Source organism: Crocuta crocuta, unplaced genomic scaffold, assembly GCF_008692635.1.
Source record: "Crocuta crocuta isolate KB4526 unplaced genomic scaffold, BGI_CrCroc_1.0 scaffold21, whole genome shotgun sequence".
Classification (NCBI taxonomy): Eukaryota; Metazoa; Chordata; class Mammalia; order Carnivora; family Hyaenidae; genus Crocuta; species Crocuta crocuta.
This window is the reverse complement of record NW_027527938.1, coordinates 3,443,066-3,464,096: the sequence shown is the minus strand read 5'-3', so window position 1 is coordinate 3,464,096 and position 21,031 is coordinate 3,443,066. Positions and strand designations below refer to the sequence as shown.

General features: G+C 38.0%; 1 protein-coding gene across 3 annotated transcripts in view; it reads left to right on the top strand.

The window, feature by feature from the left end:
- Window positions 1-20,898: 20,898 nt before the first annotated feature.
- ZBBX (zinc finger B-box domain containing) overlaps window positions 20,899-21,031 on the top strand; it is a 117,155-nt gene continuing 117,022 nt past the window's right edge. For all 3 annotated transcript variants that reach the window (XM_077752237.1, XM_077752238.1, XM_077752236.1), the window contains exon 1: window positions 20,899-20,957. The gene's annotated coding sequence lies outside the window, so the exon portion shown is untranslated. The remainder of the gene's footprint in view (window positions 20,958-21,031) is intronic.

Here is a 21,031-nt window from a genome sequence, read left to right as displayed (position 1 = left end):
TGCACCAAGTTCAATGTTATTGTTGTTATATATATATAATATACATATTATATATGTTATATATATGTTATATATATATATAAAATGTTTATTTATTTATTTTGAGAGAGAGAGGTAGAGAGCAAGCAGGGGAGGGGCAAAGAGAAAGAGAGAGAGAGAGTCCCAAGCAGGCTCCACAGCTGTCAGTGCAGAGCCAGAACTGGGGCTCAAACTCAGGAACCATGAGACCATGATCTGAGCTGAAACCAAGAGTCCAACACTTAACCGATTTAGCACTGAGGTACCCTTCCTTGTGTTTTTATACATACTTTCTTCCTCAGTGATTTTACTCATTGTGATGACTTCCTTCTATCATCTCTATATTAACAATTCCAGTTTTGGTAATTAAAATTTTTTAGTGTTTATTTATTTATTTTGAGAGAGAGAAGAAGTGCAAGTGGGGTACGGGCAGAGAGAAGGTGAGACAGAATCCCAAGCAGGTTCCACACCATCAGTGCAGAGCCTGATGTGGGGCTCCAGCTCATGAACCATGAGATCATGTTCTGAGCTGAGATTAAGACTTGGGTGCTTAATTGACTGCACCACCCGCCCCCTCCCCCCACCAGTTTTAATGATGTTAATCCAGTGTTTTTTCTACCCTTGCACTCTGCCTATAAGATTATCGTCCTTAAAACTCTTATCTCATTCATTTCTATCTCTGCCAGTGCTGTCTTTTGACCCGTGCCTTGAAAATGGCCACATAAGTTATATCCTGTACAATTTTGTTTACATGCCATTCAATTATTCTTCAGTGAATGCTGTCCCCTGGAGTTGGGCGACATAGTAATCCCAATTCTCCCAATCACCCTTGGCTTACAATCATGCAGACAGACTTCTTTACATTGTTTACAACGTCGTTTGTTTCTACATTCAGCAACAGAGCACAGCTGGGAGCAGCTGACAGAGAGTCAGGGAAATGCATCCGTCAGCAGTCAGCTCTACTGCGTGACAGCATAGAACAGAGAACGAAGATGGATCTGAGGGCAAACAGACCCAGGATCACCATGCCAGTATACATATATTCAGGAAATGTATATTTGCCTGGGTTAGAGTGGGCTGCACTAAGCAGAAGTTTCTCCAGGATGGGAAGGAGTTCTGAAATCATGTCATGGCAACTGTCTTCCTCGTGAGATAATCCCCAAGTAAGCTATAAAGAGGTAAAGCAAAACAAAGGAATACCTGACTTTAACTGAGGTATGGTCACCAGCCTTAAAGAAGAACTCCAGGAAATGAGGGTGAGCCATGCAGAAAGCTCCTTTTATACCAACTAAGCCAAATCCTCAAACCAAAGTGGACTGCATGGCTTTCTCTCTTGATTCTATCCTTTTGCTTGAGCTCTTCCGAATTTGTAACTCAGGATACCTATGGGCAAAAGGGCAAAATGGGCCAGAATCAAAGAGAGATATAAAGAAGAATAAAGAAAGTGTGTGTCCTGATATGAGACAGCTGGCTAACACTGCCTTGCAAGTGTGGCTCAGGACAGGCCATGGATCTAGACTCAGCAATCATGTGGTAAAGGAGTGATGAGAAGATGGGGGGCTCATGGTAAGGGAGCAGGCCCAGGCCTGCTGAGCACAGCACAGCCTGTGCTGAGTGGAAGACAAGGGAGACGGGGGGGGGCCACCCAAAATAATATGTTGACTTTCAGCCCTTTCAAAACCTCTTACAACATGACTCAAGTCCATCTTCTATCCTCTAGATTAGGGGAAGGAAGTGCAGTTCTGTCTCTATGCCAGAGCAAAGGGGGCTCAAATTAAAAGGAGTCACGGTGCCTGCTCTGAGGAAGCTCACCCATGTGACTAGGGGAAGCCAACCTATAGCTATTCCTGTTCTTTCTACGTGGCTGGCGTGGGCATGGCAAGTACTTCAAAAATGGCGATGTAGGTTGATGTCATAAAAATAAGAAAGTAAAAAGCTTCCTGCTTTTTGATATTTATCATTATGGAAGAACATAGATGTGTCATGCTATCCAGACCAAATATTATTCTGGAGTTAGACACTTACATATTTTAAGTATATCTTTGTCAATATGACTTTGACCAAAGGTGTCCAGCACATAGTGTCAATGTATATCATTACAAAACTCACCAATTGTAGTGCTTGCTGCTATGGCTTGTGTGATCTTGTCTTCCCAACTCTTCATTAATTGGAATACCGTAATGGAATATATTACCCTTTGAAAACGTGAACTTGAGGCACCTGGGTGGCTCAGTTGGTTGAACCACTGACTCTTTTCGCTCAGGTCATGATCCCAGGGTCGTAGTAGGGTCGAGCCCTGTGTTGGGCTCTGTGTTGAGTGTGGAGCCTGCTTGAGATTCTCTTTCTTGATCTCCCCTTACTTCTCCCCTGCACATATGCATGCTCTCTCCCCTTCTCTTTCTCTAAAAGAAAAAAGGAAAGAGAGAAAACGTGAACTTAACCAGTGTTAAAGGGTGTTCTCTGAGCGATAATTTCATCGTGTAGGAGTTTGGAAAAAAGTTGCTTAGAAACAGTTTCCCAGGTTTCTTCTGATCATAACAATATCTTTGCATTTATTGTAGAATACAGATTCTCAGGACTCTCGGAGATTCTGAATCAGTAGATCTGATGAAGGGCGCCAGGAAATTGAAGTTTTTAACAAGTACCCCATGTGAGTCTTATGATCAAGAAACACAATTGTAAGGTATCTATCTCTGAAATCTAATATTCTATAATTCTATTGTAATCTCTTGGACCACAATGAACATATTTCTAATGGCTGTATCAGAGTTAGAATTGCACCGAGAACAAAGAGGGTATTCAGTATTGATTTAATTAATCATTGGTGAGCATTTGACACATTCTCAGCCTTCAATTCATATGCATAGTTTATAGCCAGTGGTGTTTGGATGGTGACTTGTAGGTGAAAGTGGATCATTAGAAACAAAGTTATTGTGATTTTCAAAACATTTCACATTTCACAATGTCTTTTTATTATGGGCTCTCTTGCAAACCTCATCACAACCTGATAAAGTGCTGTTACTGATATTTTGCAAATGTAAAAGTCATGAATGTTCAGAACCTGCTCCCTTTTTCCTCAGTTACTGCATGTGGAATTAAGATTCAAATTCTTATTTCAGGGTTCCTTATGATCTTTATGATCTTTCTATCAGGCTACTCCTCTAACACAGGCAATCCTGCCTGTTCCTGTAAATCCAGCAGAAGAGAATTCACTACTTTATTGTTGCATATAAAGACTAGTATTTAAAATGAAACCAGCCAGTACCAAAATTGATAACTATTATATACAAAACATGAGACCAAAGTGGAATATTCAACTTTTGAGAGTTATCACATCTCAAAAAAAAAGGACTTTAGTAATTTCTAATGAGTTCAAGAAAATATCCCTCTGGTCCAATCAATACATCCTCATATCTCATCATTTTCTTACCACACTACTGGCCTTCATTCTTCTAAATGACATAAGTAAATGGTGTACTTTTGAGAAGGTTGGGGAATGAGTCCAATGAGTTAGCAAGAAATTTTCAAGTCTCCCTTCAGAGGATGAACTGAAATTAGAAAGATAATTGAACGTCCATTGTAGGTGCTTGTAAAAGGTACAGATTCTTGAAGTCCACCTCAGACTGATAAAATCAGGATTTCTAGGATTGGGTCCTTTATAGGATATTTATGCACAGTTATACCAGAAATACTGCTGGAAAGAGCTTAACCTGATTGTTTACATAGAGATAAATCTTTTTTTGAGGAGCTAGTTCCCTACGTATATGTCAAAGTTGTGGCAGCTTTTGGTAGCACCTATAAGAATAGATCAACATTAATGAAGAGTTGCTTGTTTGGGGCACATAGCGTTTTGTCTCAGAGGAACTGAGATATCAGATACTTACCTCTCTTAGTTTTTAAAAATGCTTATTTATTTTAGGAGAGAGCAAGAGCACTAGTGGTATAGGGGCAGAGAAAGAGAGAGGGAGAGAACCCCAAGCAGGCTCATGCTGTCAACACAGAGCCAGATGCAGGGCTCAATCTCATGAACTATGAGATCATGACCTGAACTGAAATCAAGAGTCAGATGCCCAACTGAGTGAGCCACCTAGATGCCCCATATCTCTCTTCTTCATAGCAGAAAAAAAAAACATGAGTTTGAGAGATGAAAGGATAAAGCAGCATTTTTTTGTACCGAGTATAAAGCAGCATTTTTTTTTGTACCGAGTTAATTGTTATTTTGTATTTAATTTCATACTCTGCATCTTTTTTTGGAAAATAAGCAACTGTATTCTTTGCCAGTATTATTAAATCCTAAATTGTGTCCATTTGTTATGTGGCTTGTATTTATACAATCAGAAAAGAAACTAATATTCAAGCCAGCAATCTCCAAACAATTTCCATTGGAAATACAATATTTTTAAAATCTACAGATAGCAAATGTTGCTTGGCCATGAGCTATATCAAGACTGAGGAAAAAGTTAAAATGAAAAAGTTGAGAAGCACTGAAATGTTAAGTTATAGTACAACTCCACCCGATGGATATCTGTTGAATTTCACTTGTGTTGAGAAACACTATATATACGAGATGCCATCTGAACTTATACTTGATCACAATATGTGAAGATTAAATGGTTAGTGATATGGATAGAGAAAGGGCTGGAAGAAAATGCATCCAGATATAAACAACTTTTGATAGGTATGGAAAACTTAGAGTGAATATGTTTTCTATATTTAAAATTTTTCCACGTTTTCATCTGTCTATATCTATATCTCTCTATATATGTAAACTTATGAGTGAAAAAGTTCAGCAGAATACATTTTTAAAAAGTAGGAAACATTTTACAAAGTGCCGACAGGCAGTTTTGTGGGGCTGTCTCCATGATAAAAAGGTTATGCTGCTTAGCTCTTGTATCCTGTTTTTAATTGGTTGTGACTTGTAATCCAATAGTTCAATAAAAACAGAAGTGAGATAATTGCATTTTACTTCCACCTTTTCCATTAACTTGGTTTGCTATTATGGGCAAATAATTTAATATCTCTACATTGGTTTCTTCAGTGAAATGAGGACAACCACATTAGCTTTTTTTTTTTTTAACTTTAGCATCAAGAATTAATTGAGGCAATGACTGGAAAAAATCACTAGTACATGAAGAAAATATTCATTAATATTCTGCAAGATAATATCATTATTTCCTCGAGCAGTTTAGAAATACTAGCAACCTAAAGCTTTTTTTTAGTAAAATAAATCCAAATAAAAAATGCCAAAAAATAAAAGTGGCAATGGAAACTTGTTTAGTTGAACATAAAAATGAATATGTTTCATGAATAAGTTAACCCTAAGTTGCTAAAAACATTACATATAGTAGCTTAAATAAGGTAGAATTTAATTTTTTTAAAGTTTATTTTGAGAGAGAGAAAACACAAGTCATGGAGGGGCAGAAACAGAGAGGGAGAAAGAGAATCCCAAGCAGTCTCTGTGATGCCAGTGCAGAGCCCAATGTGGGTCTCAAACCCACGAAACCAGGAGATCCTGACCTCATCCAAAATCCAAAAGTCAACAGATGCTTAACTGACCAAGCCACCGAAGGCACCCCATAAGTTAATTTTTTTTTGGTAAAGTCTGGAAATGGGCATCCAGACTGGTAGGGACACTATCACTAACATCCCCTTGAGTGATAAGAATTTAGTCATAAAGCCACATCCAGCTTTTAGAGGGGGTTGGAAATGCAATCTCTAAGTGTTTACCATATTATTAGGGAAAAGGGTTAAAAATTTTTTATGTTGTTTGTTTTAGGCTAACTAGCATTCTGCTCATTATATTTACACTTAGCTTGGTTTCTGGTAAGAGTTTTTGAAATCATTGCATCATTGTAAGGAAATGATATCCTACACTTACTCCTTCATCATCTCATCCCATCTGATTGCTTTAAATTACACCAAATGTATGATCCTTGATGGAAATACACCAAAATAGTATAGTGAGCAGTATACTCATCCATCCACATGGACACCTAACATCTCAAATTTAACATGTCAAGTCAGTTAATGGACCAACATTCACCCCAAATCCAGAAGCTGGATTTAATTTCTCCCCCTCACAAGAAGTCAATCCATGATATTTCCATTTGGTCTTTCTTCTGCTGCTAATAGAAACTCTGTTGTAGATAGGCACCTGGCATCCCAGCTACAGAATGTTTTTCCAGCTTCCATTGCAGTCAGATGTGGTTACATGACTAAGGCCTGTTTTATGGGATAAAGACTGAAGCCACCCATGCGATTTCCAGGTCACGCTCATAAAAGAAGTGATAGCAAATGGAAATCTCATACTTGTACACAAATGTTTATAGCAGCTTTATTCATAAGAGACAAAAACTAGACACAATGAAATGTCCATAAAATGATGAATGTATAAACAAATTGTGGTATATCTATTCAATGGAATAGTTGTCAGCAGCAAAAGGGGATAAACTGCTTATACACAGCTCAACATGGAAAATTTTCAGGATCATTTGGCCGAGTGTAAGAAGCTTTACACAAAAGAGTACTAATGGAATGTTTATATTTAGAATGAACACTAGAACAGGAAAAAATATTCCAACCTCCTTCCATAGTAGCAGAAAGATGAGTGGTTATCTGGGAGTATTCACTGCAAAGGGGCAAACAGGAACTGTTTTGGAATGATATATATTTTCCATATCTTGAGTTTATTGGTAGTTATTATTTATTGGTAGTTATACAGGCATGTACATTTGTCAAAATTCACTGACTGTAAACTTAAAATGTGTATAATTTATTGTATGTACATTATATATACCCCAATAAAGTTGGGTAAAAGAAAAGATAGCCTTATTTGCAGTAGAACTCAAAGGGTAGCAATTAAAAATTAATCATGTTGAAAAGAAACAGTTCTCAGAAATAGAAATACCAATGGCCATTAGAAAATGCTCAAACTCATTAGGAGTAAATGTAAATTTAAGATATGATTTAGACATGTCAATTATTGAAAAAACAAAGAGGATCCTCTCTGATCTGGCCTTTTCTGAAGTAAGAAGCTTTGGAGACACCATTCAGTTCTAATAAGTGAAAAGTTGAACAAACTGAAAAAGCAACAATGCTCCTTAGATCTGTAAGAATAGTAAGTTCACAGGGCAAACCACTGCCTCTAAATAGTAGACGCCTATAGGAAAACACAGAGAATCACAGCTTGCTGGAAGAGAAACTTCTTTGGGAATCAGTGGCAGGGTAGGGAAACTTGAACTGTAATTGAGGAATTGCTGGAGGTGCAGTTTAACTCAGAGTTAAAAACTCCAGAGGGATGCAGTTACTGGAAGGTTGCCACACTTTTGTGAGTTTTGCCTCCTGAAATTCTACCAGGTTCCTGCAGTGAACATTGGGTGAAAATCCCCTCACACTTCCAGTAGGGGGAATGGAAATTTTTTTTCAACTACATCAAAACATTCTGTTCTAAAGAAGGCTTACCCACAGGGGGTGCACCAGGGTGACTCAGTTAGTTAAGCATCTGACTCTTGATTTCCACTCAGCTCACGTCTCACTCTCAGCTCAAGTCATGATCTCATGGCTCGTAAGATTGAGCCCTGTATCAGGCTCTGCACTGACAATGTGGAGCCTGCTAGGGATTCTCTCCCTCTCTCTCTACCCCTCCCCTGCTCGTATGCACATGTTTTTTTCTTTCTCTCTCTCTCTCTAAAAATAAATATATATATATTTTTAAAAGAAGGTCTACCTGCAGGAGAAATTATTTAACCAGAGTCTAACCTGCTGGCATTTTTATTAAAACCTAACTGACAAGAGTGAAGGGAAATATCCAACTCTAGCTGACTTTGTCATCATGTCCCCCTTAAATGGGAAGCAAAACAACTGAGAAATATATGAGAAGTCAAAGTCCTGAGGCACAGACTCAGTAAAGAACTGAAACATAATTATAAGACTTGAATGTTTCTCCTCCTTCCACACTTTCCACCACATTACTAAAGCCCTTACAGCAATTCCTTTTACCTAGTATATCATGGCCAACTATCAAGAAAAAAGATACTAAAAGACAAAAATAAACAAAAACAAAAACATAGTTCTAAGACACAAAGCAAGAATCAGAATCAGACTCAGATATGGCAGGTATGTTTTGGAATGATCAGATTGAGTATTTGAAAAAACTATGGTTAATAAACTAACGTCTTTAATGGATAAAGTAGACATGCAAGAACAGATGGGTAATGTAAGTAGAGAGATAGACATTCTAAGAAAGAACCAAAAAGAAATGCTAGGAATCAAAAATGCTGTGGCAGAAATGAAGGATGCCTTTGACTGGATTATTAGTGGACTGCATATAGTTGAAGAAAGAATCTCTGAGCATGAGGATATCTCAAAAGAAACCTAAAGTAGAAAAACAAAGGGGTAAAACCTGAAAAATGAAAAACAGAACAGAATATCCAAGAGCTACAGAGGTACAAGATACATGTAATAGAAATAACAGAGAAGATAGAGAGAAAGGAATAGAAGATTTGAAGCAAGAGTGACTGAGAATTTCCCCAAATTAATGTCAGACTTGAAACTACAGATCTAGGAAGCTCAGAAAATACCAAGCAGAGTAAATGCCAACAACTATACCTGGGTATATCATTCTCATATTACAGAAATCAAAGACAAAGAAAAAAAGCATAAAACAAGGCAGATTGAAAAAACACCTTACCTAGAAAAAAAGCAAAGACAGGAATTATATTGATTTCTCCTTAGAAATAATGCAAGCTATAAGAAAGTAGAGTTAAATACTTATTATTTTTAAATGTTTATTCATTTTGAGAAAGAGAGAGTGAGGGAGAAAGAGAATCTCAAGTGGGCTCCACGCTCAGTGGGGAACCCAACATGAGCTCCATCCCATGACCATAAGATCATGACCTGAGCCGAAATCAGAGTCAGACACTCAACCGAATGAGCCACCCAGGTGCCCAGAGTTAAATATTTAAAGCGTTGAGAAAAAAAAATTCCACAAACTTAGAATTTTGTATCTTTAAGAATTTATCTACTGTGTTAGCACTGAGTGTTATATGTAAGTGATGAATTACTAAATTCTACTGCAACTAAGATTACACTACATGTTAACTAACTGGAATTTAAATAAAACTTTGGAACTAAAAAAGAGAGAGTCAGAGAGAGGGAGAGTGAAGCCTATGGAAACAACTGTATGCTTTAAAAAAAAGAGTTTACCTAGAATTATCTCCTTCAAGAAGGAGAAATAAGGAATTTTTCAGACACACAAAAATTGAGGAATTTGTTTCTAGTAGACTTCCCTTGAAAGAAATGTTAAAAGTTCTTTAGAGAACTTTTGATGATATTGGCAAGAAACAGATCTATATAAAGAAAAGAAGAGCACTGGAGAAGGAATAAGTGACAGTAAAAGAAAAACTTTTATTTTTTCTTTTCTTATTCTAAATGGAGTTGACAGATAACAGTTTGTTCAAAATGATAAGAGTTGACTTTACAAACTTATTTATAATATATATGCATATATATGTATAACATATATAACATATATGCATATATATTTATACTATATATATGCTTATATATAAATAAAATGAATGACAGCAATGGTACCATGAAAGTGTGGGAAGAATTAAGATTATTTTGTTATTGTGAGGTACTCACACTACCTATCAAGTGATACAGAGTTATTTGAAAGTGGACTGGGGTGGGGCGCCTGGGTGGCTTAGTCGGTTAGGCGTCCGACTTTCGCTTAGGTCATGATCTCGCGGTTCGTGGGTTTGAGCCCCGCATCGGGCTCTGTGCTGACTGCCAGCTTAGAGCCTGGAGCCAGTTTCAGTCTGTGACTCCCTCTGTCTCTGACCCTCCCCTGCTCACGCTCTCTCTCTCTCTCTCTCCTAGAAATAAGTAAAACATTAAAAAAAAAAGTTTAAAAAAAAAAAGAAAGTGGACTGGGATGAGTTGTAAATGTATATTACAAACACTAGGACAACTACTAAAAAAACATTAAAATTTTTTTAATGTTTATTTATTTTTGAGAGAGACAGAGACAGAGACAGGGACAGAGCATAAGCAGGGAAGGGCAGAGAGAGAGAGAGAGAGAGAGATGGAGACACAGAATCTGAAGCAGTCTCCATGCTCCGAGTTATCAGCACAGAGCCCGATGTAGGGCTTGAACTCATGAGCCATGAGATCGTGACTTGAGCCAAAGTTGGCTCCCCAACCAACTGAGCCACTAAGGAGGCCCTAAAAACATTTTTTTAAAACATAATTGATATGCTAAGAGGAGAAAGATATTGGGGTCATAGAAAATGCTCAATTAAAGCTACAAAAAGAAGAAGTGGAAGGCAAACAAGAACAAAGAACAAGAGTAACAAATTTTAAGATATTTAAAGTACCAAATGTTAAAGTACCAAATGTTTAAGTAAAATACCAAACATTTAAGTACCAAATGTTATAGATATTAACCCAAATGTATTAAATCACTTTGAATGTCAGTGGTCTAAATGTACCAATTAAAAAACAGAAAATGTCAGAGTGGATCAAAAAACAAAACCTGGGGAGAGAGGGAGGTGGTGGCAACAGAGGAGAGTCCTAAGCTTTCCTGGTCCCACTGCCCCAACTAGATAATTATCAACTCATCCTAAATACCCCAGAAATTCACCTAAAAACTGACAGACTAAACTCCACAACTAAAGGGAGAGAAGAAACCACATTAAAGAAGGAGAAGGAGACATAACTGGATTTTTTAACATATAGAAGGAGGCAGAGACTTAGGCAAAATATGAAGATGGAGGAATTTATCACAAATGAAAGACCAAGATAAGGCCACTGCCAGAGATCTAAGTGAAATGGATATAAGTAACGAGACTGATGGAGAATTTAAAGCAACAATGATAAGGATGCTCACTGGGCTTGGGAAAAGAATGGAAGAGATCAGTGAGGCCCTTACTGAGTTAAAAAAGAATCAGAGATGAAGAGTCCAATAAATGATCGTGGAAACAGGCTTGATGCAATGAACAGCAGCCTGAAGAAGCAGAAGAACAAATTAGTGACCTAAGCCTCTTGCTCTGGGAATGCAAACTGGTGCAGCCACTCTGAAAAACAGTATGGAGTTTCCTCAAAAAGTTAAAAATAGAACTACCCTAAGAGCTAGTAATTGTGCTACTAGTTTCTTACCTAAACAATACAAAAAATGCTAATTCAAAGAGATACATTCACCCTGATGTTTTATAGCAGCATTATCTCCAATAGCCAAGTTATGGAAACAGCCCTAATATCCATCAATAGATGAATGGATAAAGATGTGATGTATATCTACAATGGAATATGAATGAAATCTTGCCATTTCCCACAACATGGATGGAACTAGAGAGTATTATGCTAAGTGAAATAAGTCAGAGAAAGACAAATACCAGATGGTTTCACTCATATGTGGAATTTAAGGAACAAAGCAAATGAGCAAAGGGAGAAAAAAGAGAGAGAGGGAAACCAACAAACAGGGTCTTAACTATAGAAAACAAAGTGATGGCTTCCAGAAGAGAGTTGGGTTGGAGGATAGGTTAAATAGTTGATGGAGATTAAGGAATCCAGTTGTGATGAGCACTGGGTGCTCTATGGAAGCGTTAAATCACTATATTGTACACCTGAAACTAACATTACACTTTATGTTAACTAACTAGAAATCAAATAAAAACTTAAAACAATTAAAAAAATAACAAAGAAAGATAAAGCCAGCTATATGGTGAGCTGCCAACAGCTCAGATCCCGGAGCCTGCTTCAAATTCTGTGTCCCCCTCTCTCACTGCCCAACCCCTTCATGTACTCTCTCTCTCTCTCAGGAATGAATAAACATTAAAAAATTAAAAATTAAAAAAATATAAATGTAAAAACACATGCAGATGAAAAGTAAATGGATGGAGAAATATGAAACATGCTAGGCAACTCAACATAAAACAGGAGTATTAAATTCAGACAAAGCTGACTTCAAAGCAAGGAATGGTATCGGGAATTAAGACGGGCATTACATAATGATAAAAGGGCCAATTCTCCAAGAAGCTGTAACTCTTAACATTTGTGTGTCTAACAACAGGGTGACAAATTATGTGAGGGAAATACTGGTAGAACCATAAGCCAAAACACATGAATCCACTTTCAGTTAGAGATTTCAACAGCCTTCTGTCAGAAATAGACCCAGCAGGTAGAAAATCAATCAGGCAATAATTGAACTTAACACTATCAATCACCTGGATATAAAGGACATCTATTGACTACTTTATCCAACAACAGCAGAATACACATTCTTCTAAAATCACATGGAACATTCACCAAGATAGACCACATTCTAGGCCATAAAACACACATTAACAAATTTGAATGAATAGAAATCATATAATGTTTGCTCTCAGAACACAGTGTGACTAAACTAAAAATCAATAAAGCATGATAACTGAAAAATCCCCCAAATACTTGGAAATTAAACAACACTCTTCAAAATGACACATGGGTGAAAATAGAAATCTCAAGAGAAATGAAAAAAAAATTTTTGAGCTATGTAAAAAAGAAGACACAGCCTTTCAATATTTGTGGGACACAGCAGTGTTTTGGGGGTAATTTATAACATTGAATGTATACACTAGAAAAAAGGAAAGATCTAAAATCAGTCATCTCAGTTTCCACCTTAGGAAACTAGAAATAAGATCAAATTAAATCTAAGGTAAGCAGAAGAAAAGAAAGAATAAGAATTAGAATGGGATCAATGAAATTGAAAATAGGAAAACAAAAGAGAAAATCAGTTGCTGGTTCTTTGAAATAATCAGCAAAATCAATAATTCTCTACTGAGGGTACCTAAGGTAAAAAGAGAGGACACAAATTACAAATATCAGAAATGAAAGAGGGGAGGATTACTACAGATCTATTGGTCATTAAAAGAATAATCAATGAATATGATGAACAACTCTAGGCCCACAAATGTCATAGCCTAGATGAAATGGACTAATTCCTTGAAAAACATGATGTGTTAAACACACATGAAGAAACAGACTATCTGAATAGGCCTGTATATATTAAATAAATTCAATCAATAATTAATAACCTTCAGAAAAGGAAAATACCAGGCCCAAATGGATTCATTGGTGAATTACACTAAACATTGAAGGAAAAAATTATACAAATCCTGTACAATCTCTTTAAGAAGATAGAAGTAGATGCAATGATTCATTCTATAAGGCCAGCATCACCTTAATACCAAAACCAGACAAAAATATTATAAGAAATCTACAGACCAATATCTCATGGGCATAAATGCAAAACTTTTATCTTCAGTTTCGTAAATAGTGAGGATCACCTTTCATTCCTCAGCTTTCTCTCTAATCAATTCCAAGTCCACTTATGAATTTTTCAATGTGAATATTGGATCCTTTCACTTTCCTTTAACATTGCTTCTAATACCTAGGCCTGGCCACCAGTATGTTTGACTTGACTCCAGCAATAACTTCTTAATAGTTTCCGTTTTGCCAGAGTATGACTCCCACTTCTTTTCTTCCCCCTTCCTCACTTCTCCTAAGCCCTTTTTGTGTTTCAATAATGCGGGAAATTTTTAGATTCCTTAAACTTACTATATTTTAACTCACTGTGGGGAAGTTTGCATGTTCTTTTTTTTTTTTTTTTACACCCAGGATTTTCCCTAATTTCAGCACCTCCCCCCGCCCCCCCAAACCAGTCTGGAGCTCCTACTCCACCATCTGGCCCAAAGTTAGATAGGACATCACTTGTGTTAAGAAGCCTTTCCTGAGCCTCTACTATTGGGTTAGTGTTCTCCGTCTGTGCTCCCACAGATTCGCAGTTTTAGCAGTTGTTATTCTGAATTCTTCTCTGTATCTCTCATCTAGACTATTTTTTTTCCTGTAAAGACAGAATAAAATTCTGTCTTGTTTATGTTCATAGCCATTCTGTATCAAAGGACCTGGTGTATAGTAGGTCCTAAATAAGTATTTGGTGATTGTCCACGGTTTCACAAAAACTGGCTACATTAGATGCACATGGTTTTCTGGGTTAGTGTGAAGATGGATACAAAGATCATGTTAACTCAAAGTGGGCATAAGAACAGTAAATCTAGATTGTTCTGTAGGAGAGAGATGTGACAGCCCCTTTGGAATGTTTTGGGAGCAATTTCTCCAAAGGTAAGGTGGTTATAAAATGTTTCATGAAATCTGATGAAAAATCTGCCCTTGGGGATGAGAACTGTAGGAGAATAAAGTTGATGAAAGAAAATTACTGTTAGACATCTCATGTCAAATAAACCTTGTAACTCTTGTTTTGTGCCTCCCAGCTTGAGTGCATAAGAGAAAAATGCAAATTTTCCAAATGAAGTACAGCTAACAGTGCATAAATCTCCAGAAGACAGTAGGATACACTTATTAAAACTTGGCAAGGATCAGAAATGAATGACTTTTTCTCTGAAATGCCAGCTTTTTTCTTTTTAAGATTAGCTCTTCCCTAAAGCTACATCAATTATAAATAATTGTCTGCTAGCAAAACTAGCACAGCTAAACTTAAAGCAAATAAACTAAGAAATTAAATTGATTAAAAAATAAACAAGAGATTTTAGCAGTTTTTGAGAAAATGCTTTCAAAAGAATGCCAAATGACTTTCCCATCTTTGCATACATAGGGATATTCATTTAAATTATGAGAGACATGGATTAATATTCTACAGCTGTTTAAAAGAATTCTCTGGGAATCTATACTTGGACTTGACTTATAAAGAAAGTTACTTTTTACTGCAATTCTTCTGGCACTCATTTCAGTCAAAGTTCTTTGTTCTGAACAACCAAAACCAAGCTCTGCTAGTTTAAGTTACAAAGGAGAATTTGGTTTAAGGATACAGGGGTGTATCATGAAACTCAAGGGCTAGGATGTAGCTACTTTTTAGGGAAACAGATAATCTCCTCTCTTCCTATCTTCTTTTTTTCCTTTTGTCTTTCTTTCTTTCTTTTTTTCCTTCCTGTGGTCCAAATGGCAAAATATTGCAACCCTAAGAGTCTTTCAGTCTCAGTTTTACACTCTTGCAAGAGAGAATCTGACTGGTCTAGTTTGGACTCCTGTCAGATAAACCGTCATAAGAGGGGGCTGGGTTCCGTAGGAAAACATGGCTGCCAAGGTGCACAGATTGCTGCCAGGCAAAGGGAGGGGATGAGTAGGCCATTATTGGTGCCCACTAGTGTTGTTTATCAATCTCTGGACAGAAGCAAGAACATATTAAACTCATATTAAATTAGAGGGTGTAGTGTGAGACACCTGGGTGGTTTAATCAGTTAAGCATCTCACTTCGGCTCAGGTCATGATCTCATGGTTCATGGGTTCGAGCCCGGCATTGGGCTCTGTGTTGACAGCTCAGAGCCTGGAGCCTGCTTTGGATTCTGTGTCTCCTTCTCTCTTTGCTTCTCCCCCACTCATGCTCTGTCTCTCCCTCCCCCTCAAGAATAAACATTAAATTTTTTAAAAAAAAGAGAGTGTAGTAAAAAAATAAAAGAAAATAATGTTATGTTCAAATAAAGTGCCTTTCTAAGTACCTTATGACATGAGTTCTAGTTTAGCTTACTCTGGACCTGTTTACATGAATTATATGTAAACTCTTCCTTTATCTTTGGTTACTTTCCACATGCAGATGACATCCTAATGTATATGGCCAGCCCTATTCCCTTTCCCTATATCAGACCTATATTTTATTTTTTTATTAGTTCTTATTGCTATCACAAAAATAAAAACTTCAAAACTGAACTACTTTCTACATCACCTTTTTGGTCCCTATTCCTTGACAGGCACATGTTTTCATTCTCCAAGTGATGTTAGAGTTTAAGAATTCCCTTTGAATCTATCTCATTTGGCCTGTCACCTCTGTATTGATTTATTCCACACTCACCATTTCTATCTTCGACTAATATAAGTATATTTTAAAATTGTCCCTTTCTCTCCATCTTCTCCAGAATTACCTTTGAAGGATGTTGCTATATGCATACTGGGATGATTATTTTCTGTTTTAAAAACAATTTTGGGGTTTCCATTGTGAATTATATCATGTCCAGGATGCATTTATTTATTTTTTTTTCTTAAATTGTTTATCGTCAAGTTGGTTTCCATATAACACCCAGTGCTCATCCCCACAAGTGCTCTCCTCCGTGCCCATCACCCCCCTTCCCTTCTCCTCAACCCCCATCAGCCCTCAGTTTGTTCTTGGCATTCAAGAGTCTCTCGTGGTTTGCCTCCTTCCCTCTCCCCAACTATTCTTCCCCTTCTTCTCCCCCATGGTCCTCTGTTAAGTTCCTCCTAATCTTCCTATATGTGCAAACATATGATATGTGTCCTTCTCTGCCTGAGTTATGTCACTCAGCATAACACCTTCAACTTCTCCAGGATGCTTTTAAATTTGACCACAGCACTCTTTTTTATCCTTACTTCTCTGCCTAATATACCATGTTTGAATGACTCAGAGATTCTAGCCATGCCACAAACCTGTCACGACCCCCTATTTTGTGAATACGGTATTTGATGCATTACATATCAATTGTCTGTAAACTCTCAGGTCTCTCATTAGACAGAGAGACCCCCAGGAACCTCCGCGGGTTCCTCCAGGGCGGAGATGCTGTTTTCATTCCTCTTTCTACCCATGTTGGGCAGTGCCTGGGATAGAGCAGGTATTGAATAAAGGCTGATTGAATGAAGCTGTGCCCGTCCAACAAGCCTGTACATTTCTTTTTCAACTGAGAAAGAACTGCACACTGCAGGAGGCAGAAATTTATCATATGTCCTGATGATTTTCCTCCACTTGTGAAGCATCAGTAATAGTTGCCTTGTGTTAGGGAAATTTATTTGCTGAAGAATTCTGTGTCATTGGTGACAGCCAGAAATTACAATGCTGAGAAAAATTATAAAAGGACAAAGTCACCTCCTAACTACACGTTTCTTCTTCCTTCTTTAAGTTGAGCCCTTCAGATGCACTTAAATATATTTATATCATACTGATTCAGGGTTCTGAGAAATCTTTTTTTAATTTTATGTTGCCTCTGAAGCTCACTGTCCCTGACAATTTGAAAAATCCCATCCATATGTAATAGGATTTATTATATTCAGTGCCTGCCAGGGCATGAAGAAGTAGATGTTCCATTTCAAAGTAAGGTTACATTGCAGGGTTTGTACAGTGGAGATGGTAGAAAACTTGTAGTCCTGAACTGACCACCAGCTTCTTCCTAGAAAAGAGTTTGAGCAGTCAAGAAGTAGAGTGAAGGTTGAGAGAGTTCTTTTGGAAAGCCACTGGTATGCTGTGTCCCATCGCCCTTTAAAAGAGAAAGGCCTGGTAATATCAACATGTAGTTACAGTAGATACGAACATGTTCTATAAATATAGAATGTATATGCTCCACAGTTTATTTGATTCACTCCAAGAGAAACCACCAGGATGGAAAAGCTGGTTCAAAAAATTTTGAGAGGCGAACTATATATAGACATTGACACAAAATATTGGTATGAGATTTCTAGGTTAGATACCAGACTGGTTAATGCACTACAGGGTGATAAAACCACTCTGGAATTATTTTATCTAAAGTAGGAATCTTATCTGCATGTCTAGATGCACATAATATGAAAGATGTAGATGAAAAAACCTACCAACTAACATGTATTTTTACACAGGCTTATGAATAGAATAGTAAATGATAAGCACACTAGGGAATTTTCCTAGACAATAAGGTAACCTTTGAGTGGGCTCTTAGAGTGGGCATTGAAAAGATATGTAATTATTCCTTTACCTTATTTTCAAGTTTTGGACATGTCTGTTAACACTCTCTGAGTGTCATTTCAACTCTGGTAAGACATGTGTCAATGGGGTCCCTGCAATTGGAGATGAAGCAGACCCGTTTTTTACTTCCATCTGGGGAGTCATAAGTGCAACTAAGTTGACTGGTTGCTGGTGTAAAACAGAGCTAAAGAGAGGGGATTGGATTTCCTGTAGGTCAGACATGGGATATGCAAAAATGTAAGTGAAAATGGGTCACTTAAAATTCTGTGCAGAGGATCACTGAGACCCCACATTAGAGAGGCAAGAATGATCACTTGATGCCTAGGGGCTCAGTAACCAAAGGCATTGAGAGAAGGCATCACCCACCTCTGGAGGTATGTAGGTGAGAGGTCCTTCGTGGGTAGGGGTGGGGTGGTCTCAGCAGAATGGACTACTCAAAACACCTGGCAGGCTCAGTACCAGCTGGGCTAGAACTTTACTAGTTTAAGTCCTTTCCCGTGATTTCAATGTAGGCAATTCAAAAGACCCAAACAAGAATGGACGAGGAACAGAAACAGAAGCCTCTTTTCACAGTTCTCGACTCCAGGCCTCCCTATATTCAGAAGGCCCAACCACCGCAAAGGGGAAGGAACTTAACCCTACATTGCATGCAGAATTTTGAAAATTATATGGAACTGGACATTTTTGCAGCTCATCTAAGAACTTTTATCAGCTGTGAGTGGCCAGAAATTCCTGAGGCCTGCCACACTTTTCCTCCAGACAGCAGCCTATCAAGTACAAAATAAGGTTACCTACTGAGCAGGGCTTGCTTAATGCAGGTGTGTGTGTGTGTGTGTGTGTGTGTGTGTGTGTGTGTGTGTGTGTGTGTTACAGAGAGAGAGAATGTCTTTGTAAGCATGACGTTGTAGCTGCCCTTTGAATTCAGTGAGTCTGTGCCCTCGGTTTTTTCAATGTGGGTAATTTTTACCTTTTTACATTGAATATCCTTAGTTCAGAAAACTTGTGTTCAGCTCTTGTCTTCACACTGGTGCAATAGGCACGCATTTGCAAAACCCTCAGGAATACTGTGTGCTCCTGATTCAGATGTGGTAAACTATTCGCAGAATTGCCGGTGTCAGTTAAATGCACTCCGCTTCGGCAAAGAGGAAATCCTATCTTTAGGGGTGTCATTGTTTTTACATGTTTCATTTCATTTTGTCACTAATCATGGTTCTGATAGACAGGCTCTTCAGAATTTTCATTTTACCCTGTAACTTGGCATCGGCTTATTGTTTGGCTCTGTTTTGTTTTGCATAACTGGGCATAAGCTAAGCTATTTCTCTAAATATAAGTAAGTTAATGTCCTTTCAGTGCTTTTAACAAGTACCAGAATATTTTGTGTGTTATTTTTATGAGTTTAATTTTACGACTGCACCAGTATATGCATTGTAAGAATTCCTTTTTAAAGTAAAAATGTGTTATACAGAAGTAATCAGAGATTTTGTGCAAAATACTGCTATTGATTGGGTCCAAACTGAAGTTTGTTTGCTCTTCCCTCTGTCTGGAATGTTCCTAGCCCTAACTGTCCTATGTCTTCCTCTCTCCCTGCATTCTGGAACTTCCCTGACCATTTAACCTTATATTATATTTATTTGGTTTTATATTGTCTTTCTGCCTCTATTAAAATACAAGTTTTATAACAGGAGTACTCCATTTTCGTCACCGCAGTATTTTCCGGGTGTAGGAGAGTGGACTTTCAATAAGTATTTGTTGAATTAATAAATGAATGGATGAATGAATGGATACACACTGAAAATATCTTTCCTGGTAATTTAAAGAGCACGTCTGGAAAACAGTCCTGCATAAGAAAATTCTAGTACTATCACATGTCCATTTGAAAGTTGACTTTGTGTTAGATTTAACAAAAAGACTTGGTGAATTTATGCCACAGGTACTTAGATAACAATCACCGTAGCTACACCACTACCACCATTTGTTTTTTTAAACCATTTATTAAGTGCCAACTGTGGGCCTGGATTAGTGTTAAAGACTTACTATACATTGTTTCATTTACTCGTCCATTCTATAAGATGTATGCCCTAAGTGTATTATCTCATTTAACCAGTCAAACTGAGTTTTATATCTCACTCAAGTTCACACAACAGGACCAGGACTCACACTCAAGTCTGCCTTAATTTCAAAGTCCAGAATCATAGCCACACCATTGTCTTTTCTTATATATGCTAGTTAAGTGTATACAGCTGAATTTGCCAGGGGAAAATATTAAATGCGTTCTTAAATGTGTACTGGCAGACACATTAATGTGGAAGGCAATGGTGCAAATTTAGTATCTTAACCAAAATAGTTGAGGTCATCAGTCCAGTAACAAGATAGATAACACTGTGGATAAGCATAGAAGTTTTTAGACCAACTAACCGCAGAACCAACTACATATCCTACTTGAAGCAAATAAAGATTTAAAAATAAACTACAGCATATTTAGGAAGCAAAAAATTTCACCACAGGTCACTGGAACAGAAAAGTTTGAGAAGCATGGGCTGATTATCTCTTTCTCCATCTCACCCTATATAGTAGACTCCCGCATACCCACGGGTCATTTATTTGGCATAAAGAAAGCTCTTGCGACCTGGATTCTAGTGCTGACTTTACCTATTGTGACCTTTGATAATCAATTGAACAGAGCATACATGTGGGAGTTCTAAACTGCTTGGGTTGTTCTTCGGTCTGCCATTTTCCAGCTTTGTAATTTTGGGTCATTATTCAAACTTTCTGTGCCTTGGTTTCCTTAGGTATGAATTGGGCTATTGTGAGGATGAATTAAATATGACAGACAAAACTCTTAGAATAGTGCTTGGAATGTGGCAGAAGCCCCTCCAGCAGAGAGCCTTCATGGCCTGCTGGGTTTCTCAGCCCTGTCGTTTCCGAAAAGATCCCAGTCGCTGCTTTCCTGCACGCTCTCCTCTCTCTTCTCTCTTCCTTCAGCCCATCTCCCCGCTTCCCACTCTCGGCAGGGCTCCTTTATGCCCTCTGCTGGTCAGTGGCGGCAGGACAAAGAGTTCTGGTTGCTATGGCTACCGAGGCAACGCGGTAACCAAGAAGACCGAGGCGGAAGCCCGGGGTAGCTCTAGCCGGAGGCGGTGACGCAGGCGGCTGGGGTCTCCAGGTGGGTCGGCCCGTTGCAGACGACGGTGGCGGGCCGGCGGCGAGGTGCAGGGCTTCCGGGTTGGCGGGGAGGGG